Source organism: Silene latifolia, chromosome 8, assembly GCF_048544455.1.
Source record: "Silene latifolia isolate original U9 population chromosome 8, ASM4854445v1, whole genome shotgun sequence".
Taxonomy (NCBI): domain Eukaryota; kingdom Viridiplantae; phylum Streptophyta; class Magnoliopsida; order Caryophyllales; family Caryophyllaceae; genus Silene; species Silene latifolia.
This window is the reverse complement of record NC_133533.1, coordinates 6374133-6382700: the sequence shown is the minus strand read 5'-3', so window position 1 is coordinate 6382700 and position 8568 is coordinate 6374133. Positions and strand designations below refer to the sequence as shown.

Below are 8568 nucleotides of genomic sequence, written 5' to 3'. Positions count from 1 at the left end.
ATCGAAGAAGATGCTGCTACCGCTGCTGATGGCAAGCAGCAACAGGCATAGGGAGACGGGCGGTCGTCATCAGGCTCACCCGGCGTCTCAGATAGCTTCAGCTGTTCGAGAGCCAATTATTAAGCCTTCCCTCCCTGCCATTTTTGGCGCTTCAAATGATACCTGTAATCTTTTGTTTTTCTTTTCCTTGTATTTTGTACAACTCTGGTAGGTTGTGTTTTGGCTTATCCTTATGGGGACGGCCGTCGTCTGTATTCTCCTCACTTGTAACTTATCATTCTTAATACGAGTTTGTTTCTTTTGTCTTCGGCTTGGCCGAGGTCTTTACCTCACTTTGAGTTTCCTTGCGCTAATAGTTGAGCGTATCAACTGTACTTAGCGTCTTCACTTTGCCTCTGGCTTGGCCGAGGTCTTTTTTCATCTTCGTCCTGCGAGTTGCCTTTTTGTTTCGCCTCGGCCTTGGCCGAGGCATCCAATGCGCATCTCAACTGTGTTTAAACGTTTTTAAGGCGTTTTGATCGTTTCTGCGAGTATCAACTGCGCTGCCCGTAACTGCCGCGGCGTCTGCTTCCTGAGGGTGATTGCCGCTCTTGTCGGTGTGACAGTGTGAGCCAGCGTCTGCTTATGCCTTATTGGTAACGACGGCCGCTCTTGTCGGTGTGACAGTGTGAGCTGGCGTCTTACTTCTTGATGACGGCCGTGGCGTCTACCACTTGGAGTGACTGCGACGGCGTCAACCTCTTGGGGTGACTGCCGTGGCGTCTACTACTTGGGGTGACTAACGACGGCGCTGCGCTTCTTTATGGAGACTACCGCTCTTGTCGGTGTGACAAGTGTGAGTGGCGTCTATTTCTTGATGACGGCCGTGGCGTCTACCACTTGGAGTGATCTGCGACGGCGTCTACCTCTTGGGGTGATCGCTAGTGGCGTCTACTACTTGGGGTGACTGCGACGGCGTCTGCTTCTTTATGGAGACTACCGCTCTTGTCGGTGTGACAAAGTGAGCCAAGATCTGCTTCACCCCGTTAATGACTGATGGGGAAAAAATGGACACTTTGATGGAAGATTTGGACGATTTTTCATTAGGTATAAACATGCGTTGGGGTGCCCACAGCTATCTTGGACACCTCCGCCGCTATAAAAAGTTTTCCCGAGATCACCAGCGTCCTAATGGCTCATCAAAGGCACACCTTCCCAGTCAGCCGCTAGTTGCATCCATGTGGTCGCCCTCCTGTTGTAAGGATGGACTTTTTCCTTTCTCCGACTTCTTTGCCACTTTGAGGGATTGCATGTTGCATCCTCTGGCAGCTATCTGGACGTTGACCACCTCGTCCTTCTCGTCCTTGGAGACGAGTTTATGCGCTTCCCCCCGGTCCGAGACGTACATCAGTGTTAGGGCCCGGATGGACATCACTGCGTCGGCCTCGCTCAGAGTGACTCGGCCTATGAGAACGTTGTAGGCGGACGAGCCGTCAATGACCACGAACTCGGCTAGGACATTCTTAGCCGCATTCCCTTCGCCGAACATCATAGGCGATCCCGATTGACCCCGATGGTACCAGGCCGGCCCCGGAGAAGTCGTATAGTGGATTGGTGCGGGGGCTTAAGTCCTTGACTCTCGGACGAGGCCGAGGAAGCACTCCCCGAACATGATGTTCGTGTAGGCGCCCGTGTCAATCGTGCACCTCTTGACCAGTGTGGTTGGATATGTCCAAATTGACTACAAGTGGGTCGTCATTGAGGAGCGATGACTCCTTCGTAGTCCCGCCTTCCAATAGTCATATCGGGGACGTTGGAAGCGGGGATCGCCGTGTTGGGCACAAAGTTGATGGCCTGATATAGCTCGTTCAGGTGCCGTTTGTGCCCATGGGCGGACCCTCCGTTCTCGTTGCCCCGATGACAACATGGATCACTCCTATCCGTTCAAGACGGATTTCTTATCCGAACTATGCGGCGTCGGTCTTTTGGCCTTTGGCAACGTACTTGCCGAGGCTCCCCTTCCGGATCGGTTCTTCAATGGCATTCTTCGATGCCGCTTGTCGATAAGGTGACCGGTGTGGCCGTGGTACTCACAAGATCGGCTCGTGTCACCATCTCCCTTCGGCTTGGGGGCCTTTCCCACTTCCTCGGCCCTCGTTTTTGCTCGGGCGAAGACCTCGGCGGCCGATACGACGAGGGGGTTTTATCATTATACCGCCTCGGTGGTACGATCCCGAACTCCACCCGCGCCCGTCGAGTCCTCTGTTTCTGGCAGATTTATCAGTGCCGTGACCTATTATTGTCACGGCGTCTTTCACTGGACCGTGACCGATTATTGTCACGGCGTCCCTCATCCGGGTTGTCCTCCCGCGCTCTTCTTTTCGAGGGTTTGGCCTCGCTAGGGCCTACCCAGGTTTTGTGATAGTCCTCCACTTTAATGGCTTGATCGGCCAATTTCTGGCGGCGTCAAGGTCGCCGCCGCTTTTGATGAGCTCGTTTTTAGGTCTCCCCTTGGGAGGCCTTTCATCGCCGCAAGGTCGCCGATTCATTGCTCACTCACGAATTTGCTTGAACCTTGGCGTCGAACCTCTTCACATAACTTCGGAGAGACTCGCCTCCCTCCCCGTCCGATAGTCGGGAGGTCCGATGTCTCCACGGCCCTCCTCTTGTTGCGAATACTTGGGCTAGGAACGCGTCCTTTAGGTCGGCGTAATAAAGATACCGACCCGTCGGGTAGCCCCTTGTACCAACTCGTGCCATCCCATGCAAAGGTGTCGTTGGGAAGATTCGGCACCAAACCTCATCAAAGTTGCTCCCATACTGACATGTGGGACTCGTAAGCCTCGACGTGGTCGGTCGGGTCACTTTCCCCTTTGTATGCTATAGGTGGTAACTTCACTTAGTCGGCACCGGGGTATCTAGGACGTGGCGCCGAGGGGCTGTCGACCACATGTCGGATGACACGCGGCGATCGGCTCCTCGCATTCCTAGTCCAGCTTCTCTCCTCGTAGCGAGAAGGACTTCTCCTCCGACTCTGGTGAGTCGGGCTTCTTCTCCAACTCTGACGAGTTGGGCTTCTTTCGCTCCTCCGGGGTGTGCCTCGTTCGTGCCGCGGCGACGCTGTCTTCTCACGAGTGCGAGAAGGACTTAGGTCTACCACGACCACTTTGGGCTCCTCCGGTGTCTTGACAGGGTCAGCTTCTCCTAATGTTCCGTTCAAGTTTCTTGGGGTCACGTTTCGGGCCCTGGCCTCCTGGACGGTTTCCGCCGCTCTTGTCGGCGTGACAGTGTGAGCCGGCGTACTCCCAATTAGGTCCAGGAGCATCTTCGCTTTCTTTGCGTCAACCACATGCCCCATGATGGTGACCTGGTCGGCAGGCAGCGGAGTGTCTGGTATTATTGGCATCCCGTACTCCGGTTGAATCACTTGACCGGCGGAGGGTTGCACAACTCTAGATTTGTGGACGGTATCATCTTGGTAGAATTCGGTTTCGTCAGTCACGAATGCCTCTTGTTGTTTCGACATCTTCTTGGCTTTTGGGGTGGGTTTTTTGTGTGTATTTTTGTTTGGGAATGAATGTGACTAGCTTCTAGTGTCTTCCCCACAGACGGCGCCAATTGTTCCCGGTGTAATTCCAGAGCAAGTATTGTTACCACCCGTGGCTTATAGAATGATGTCTTGAGTTGGATCTCTCGTCTCTATCGTTCCTCTCGACCTCTCCTGCAACAATGAACGAACTGAGGGCTTGGCTTTGTGCCAAGTGTACTCACTCCGACGCTCAAGTCAGTAAACTTAGAGGGATAAGTTGTTATTACTTGGCTAGGGATGTATTATAGGGAGATAAGGAAGATATTACCAGATGAATAGTGATTCTTAGGTTAATTTATGGATCCTTTCCTCAATGAAGGTTGAGGAGTATTTATAGGCTTTCACCTTTTGTCACGTAGTGGCCAAGTGGCTAGCAGGTGGAAAGACCGTTCTACCCTCGGCCGATGGACCCATGGCAGGCCGGCCGAGGGTCTTGGATATGAGTACGCGGATATGTGTCCCGGCTGGCTGATTGCCAGGCCGAGACCCAGGTGACATGCCGATGGGTTGCATCGGCTAGAGTGCCTAAGTCGTTGACTTTGCTGTGGATATCCTTGACCTTGCTCAATATGTTGACTTGGTCAGCGGTGCGGAATATGCCCCATCACTTACATTTAGAATAAATTGTCTAAAATTGTAATATTATAAAAAAAATACTGGCTATTACAATTATAGATTGTATAAAATTTATAAGGTTATAAAATTAGATTTTATATTTGATTAATTGGATTATAAAAATGAATTTTGGTGGAATTTTATGAAAAATCAAACAATGGGGTTTAATTTCACTTTTGACTAAAGTTATGGAGATTGATTGCTACAATTGAAATATAAGGAGCCTAATTTCACCATTAAACAAAGTTAAGAGAGCAAATTAACCTTGTTCCTCTTTCTTGGACCATTATTTTTTCCATCAGGGCCTTCTCAATTTCGAACCGGTCACTCCTTAAAAAGTGGTTAAACACAAGTATACGAGATTTACAAGTTATCACAATCGAGTTAATTACAAAGTCGAGTATTTTTGAGTCGAGCAAAACTCTACTTCCTTTTCCCGCCTTTTTTTTCTTGCATTGACAGGAAAAAAAAAAAGGCGCCTTCTTCCTCCCTTTTCACACTACTAAACTCGATAAAACCTCCAACAATGTCAAAAACTTCAACTTCCTTAAATCTATGACACACCATTTTACTTCATCTGCATTAATCGCCCTTCTAAAATCCTTCAAAACTCTTCCAGGTTTTAAACAAATTCATGTTCATATAATTCAAAACGGTCTCCAGAATGACAATTACATAATTCCTAACATCATTTCTCGCCTTTTCGACAAATTTAACATTATTAATAATAACAAGAAAATCTCATTTGATTACCCAACTTATGTGTTTAATGCTGTTGTTTATCCTAATGATCGTCTTTGTAATGCGTTTTTGAAAGGTTGTTTTGAGTATTCCTCGTTAAGTTTTTCGCTTTCGGTTTTGTCGGGTTTGAGGGTTTCTGTGTTTTGTCCTGATAATTATACGTTTCCGCCGTTAATTAAGCGTTGTTGTAGGGAATTGAGTTGTTGTGTTGGGTTTGGGGTTCATTGGGGATGATTTGTTTGTCGGTTCGAGTTTGATTGGATTTTATGGGAAATGTAGGGATGCACAGAAGGTGTTTGATGAAATGCCTGTGAGAAAGGAGGTGTCTTGGACGACTTTGGTGACGGCGTGTGCGAATGATGGGGAATTGGGTAGTGCGAGGAGGGTGTTTGATGAGATGCCGAAGAGGAATCAGGTGTCGTGGAATGTTATGATTAGTGGGTATGTGAAGAAAGGGGAGTTGGACGAGGCGAATAGGTTGTGTGATGAGATGCCTTGTAAGAATGTGGTTACTTTTACGACGATGGTTGATGGGTATTGTTGGGTTCCTTATGATTGATGATAATATGCCCATTTGATTTGTTCTATCTTAGTTTACCTTTTTAGGATTAATGATGTAATCAAGCATGGATTAAGAAGTGTTGAAGTTGTTAATCATCCCTTTGTAATGAGTCTTAGTGTCATCTAATGTACAAGTGAGAAAGTAGAGTATCTTAGAGTAATAGAAACAAAATCCAGGGCATTTTGCTTTTATTAGTAAATAGCTGCTTGGATTGTTGCCACAATTCGTAAAACTTGAAGTCCCTTTTTATCTTTCAAAAGCTTTCACGTGACTCTTATTTTTCAAAGATAAAATTCAGATTTTTATTAAGGAGATGGTATTCAATAAAGAGTGGTTTGAATTATTATTATTTTCAAAATATTTCCTCTTTATGCAAATTCAACTCTTTGGTTCTTTAAGAAAACAAAGAATGTTTTTTGCCATTTTAGTGTTAACTTGTCATCATGTGACTTGTCTTTTCTCTCTTTGTTTTCTGAATTTACAAGAGCTTTTAAGGTTATCTTTCAAACACTCTTTCTCTATTCTTACCTTTGCAAAAGAGCCCTTTTTGGTGCAAGTTTTGGGTGGTTGCAAATGCCCTTCACATGTGTGGTCTTTGACCCTTCAAAACCCTAGCAACCCCTTCACTCACCTCCTCTATATAAGACGTGCCATCCTCCTCACAAAACCTAAGACTTCTTTCTGAAATTATTTTCAAGTTTGCAAATTTGTTTTTCAAAGCTTTAAACCGTGTCACATTTGCAAAACCTTTAAAGAGTCTTCAAGTTGTTACAGTCGTGGCTACTGTTACTTTATAATACTAAACTCTCTTGCTTAAGAATTGTTGATCTTGTAAAAGTTGTCCATCTCTATTCTTTGCTAAGAATATGTTAGTGGAAACTTGATCCTATAACATTCTAAGTGTGTTAGTAGAGTTTAGGACGGAGTAGTCTTTAACTCTTGGCAACCGGAGTAGGTTGCGAGTTAGCTTGTCATAAGAACGGAGTAGTTCTTGTACTAGCTTTACAACCGGAGTAGGTTGGTGTCTTTTATTGTAAGGGTCTTTTAGTTGTCGGAGTAGATCACTAAAAGAAAGCAATAAAAAGGTAGATTGGACGTAGGCACTTGAGTTTCTTGCCGAACCAATTCAAAAATCTCGTGTTCAATTGTTTTACTTTATTTCCGCTGCTTTTTATATTGTTTGTTTTGCTTTGCTTAAACCTTCGAAGTAACAGTTCATCATACTGTCACATTTGGCCTGCAGTCGTATTCCACAAACTGAGACAAATAGCTATAGTCAGAACAATTGTTACTTTCATACTTCAGCAAACATTCATCGTGATACTTGTTTAGTCTTTCAATATTATTCAAAGTATCTCCTCATCTCTTTTGTCCTCATAACTCACTTTAATTCAATAAAGTTGAAGTTATAATTTTTTAATAGTACCTAATTCACCCCCTCCCCCTCTTAGGTACTTGAATCCATAAACTCAACAGGTATGCTAAAAGTGGTGATATTGCATCTGCTGAGGTGTTGTTTAATCAGTGTCGGGAGAAAGATTGTTTCTTGTGGTCGGCTTTGATTCCAGGTTACGAGGCTGTGAGGTGTTATAGGAAAATGCGAGGGAGTAAAACTAGGCCGGATGAGTTTATGATGGTGAGTGTAATGGCGGCTTGTGCACAATTAGAAAATTTGGATCTTGCAAGGGAGCTTGATTCGTATGTTATGAATTGTAGCTCTTTTGATCGTTGTCGGCCTCATGTTGTCGCGGCGTTGGTGGACATGATGGCTAAATGTGGTAATATAGAAAGAGCAATGTATTTGTTTGAAAATATGCCTAAGCGAGACTTAATCTCATATTGCTCGATGATCCAAGGTTGTTCTATTCACGGTCAAGGAACCAATGCTGTTCAATTATTTTACGACATGATTTCTGAAGGGATAGTCCCTGATAACGTGGCATTCACTGTTGTCCTGACAGCGTGTAGTCGTTCAAGACTTGTTGAAGAAGGATGCCGCTTATTTGATATGATGAAGAACAATTATTTAATTTCTCCCTCTGCTGATCATTATGCTTGTATGGTTGATCTTCTAGGTCGTTCTGGTTACTTAAAAGCCGCTTACAATATTCTCAAGTCAATGCCTGATGGGTTTCACCCTGAAGCCTGGGGAGCGCTTCTTGGGGCATGTAGATTGCATTGTAATTCTAAGGTGCTGTTTGGCCAAGCTTAAAAGGTGCTTTTCTAATTGAAAAAGCAGTAACTTGGCCAAACATGGTAAATTAGAGAGTTTTATAAGTGCTTTTGAGAAGTCAAAAACTGATTATTTACCCCCAAAAGGAGAAGTAGATATTTACTACTTCTACTTCTACTTTTTACATAAATAACCAAATAAGCAAACAAAAGTTGTATTAAAGTAGTTAGGCCAAACATATAAATTTTGTGTGAAACTGCTTTTACAAAAGTATGGCCAAACAACTAAAACTTTTCGGAAAAGTAACTTGTGAATAAACTCCTTTAAAAAAGGAAAAGTCATTTTCCATAAGCAAGGCCAAACAGCACCTAAGAATCACATTAATTTTCACTTTTTATTGAAATTAAGAGGCTTAATTATTACATTTGAAATCTAAAATTAAAGGAGCAAATGCCATTTTAGGGTTTTTTAACCCACAAATTTTCAACCGTTCCAATTATTTTCTCAACTATGCCAAGTTGCCAACTCATAGGTCACAAACAAAGTTCATAAACATTGGGAATAACTTTCAATTTATTTCTTTACCCACCAAAAACAACAAATGCGTTAAAATGCAAAATAGCAAGTCTTCTATAGGACTAGTTCAAAGGAGAAAAGCCCAAAATTTACGTTTAATTATATTCATATTACATTTTTATTTTAATTACCCGATATTTTATGATAGATACTGACATATTTAAATATGTAAGTTATCAAAATAAAATATTATATTATCAAAAGAAACTAATTTTTTTACAAGTTAATTACATTATTGAGCTGGGCTTTGTGCTATCGGAAATTTTCCATGATACACTACAAAAATAACGCGGGAAACTGACCGTAATTCTGACGGATTTTCCAAATCGTCAG

At 43.9% G+C, this 8568-nt stretch overlaps 1 pseudogene; it reads left to right on the top strand.

The window, feature by feature from the left end:
* Window positions 1-4696: 4696 nt before the first annotated feature.
* LOC141594528 (putative pentatricopeptide repeat-containing protein At5g37570) lies at window positions 4697-7698 on the top strand (annotated as a pseudogene).
* The last annotated feature ends 870 nt before the right edge of the window (window positions 7699-8568 follow it).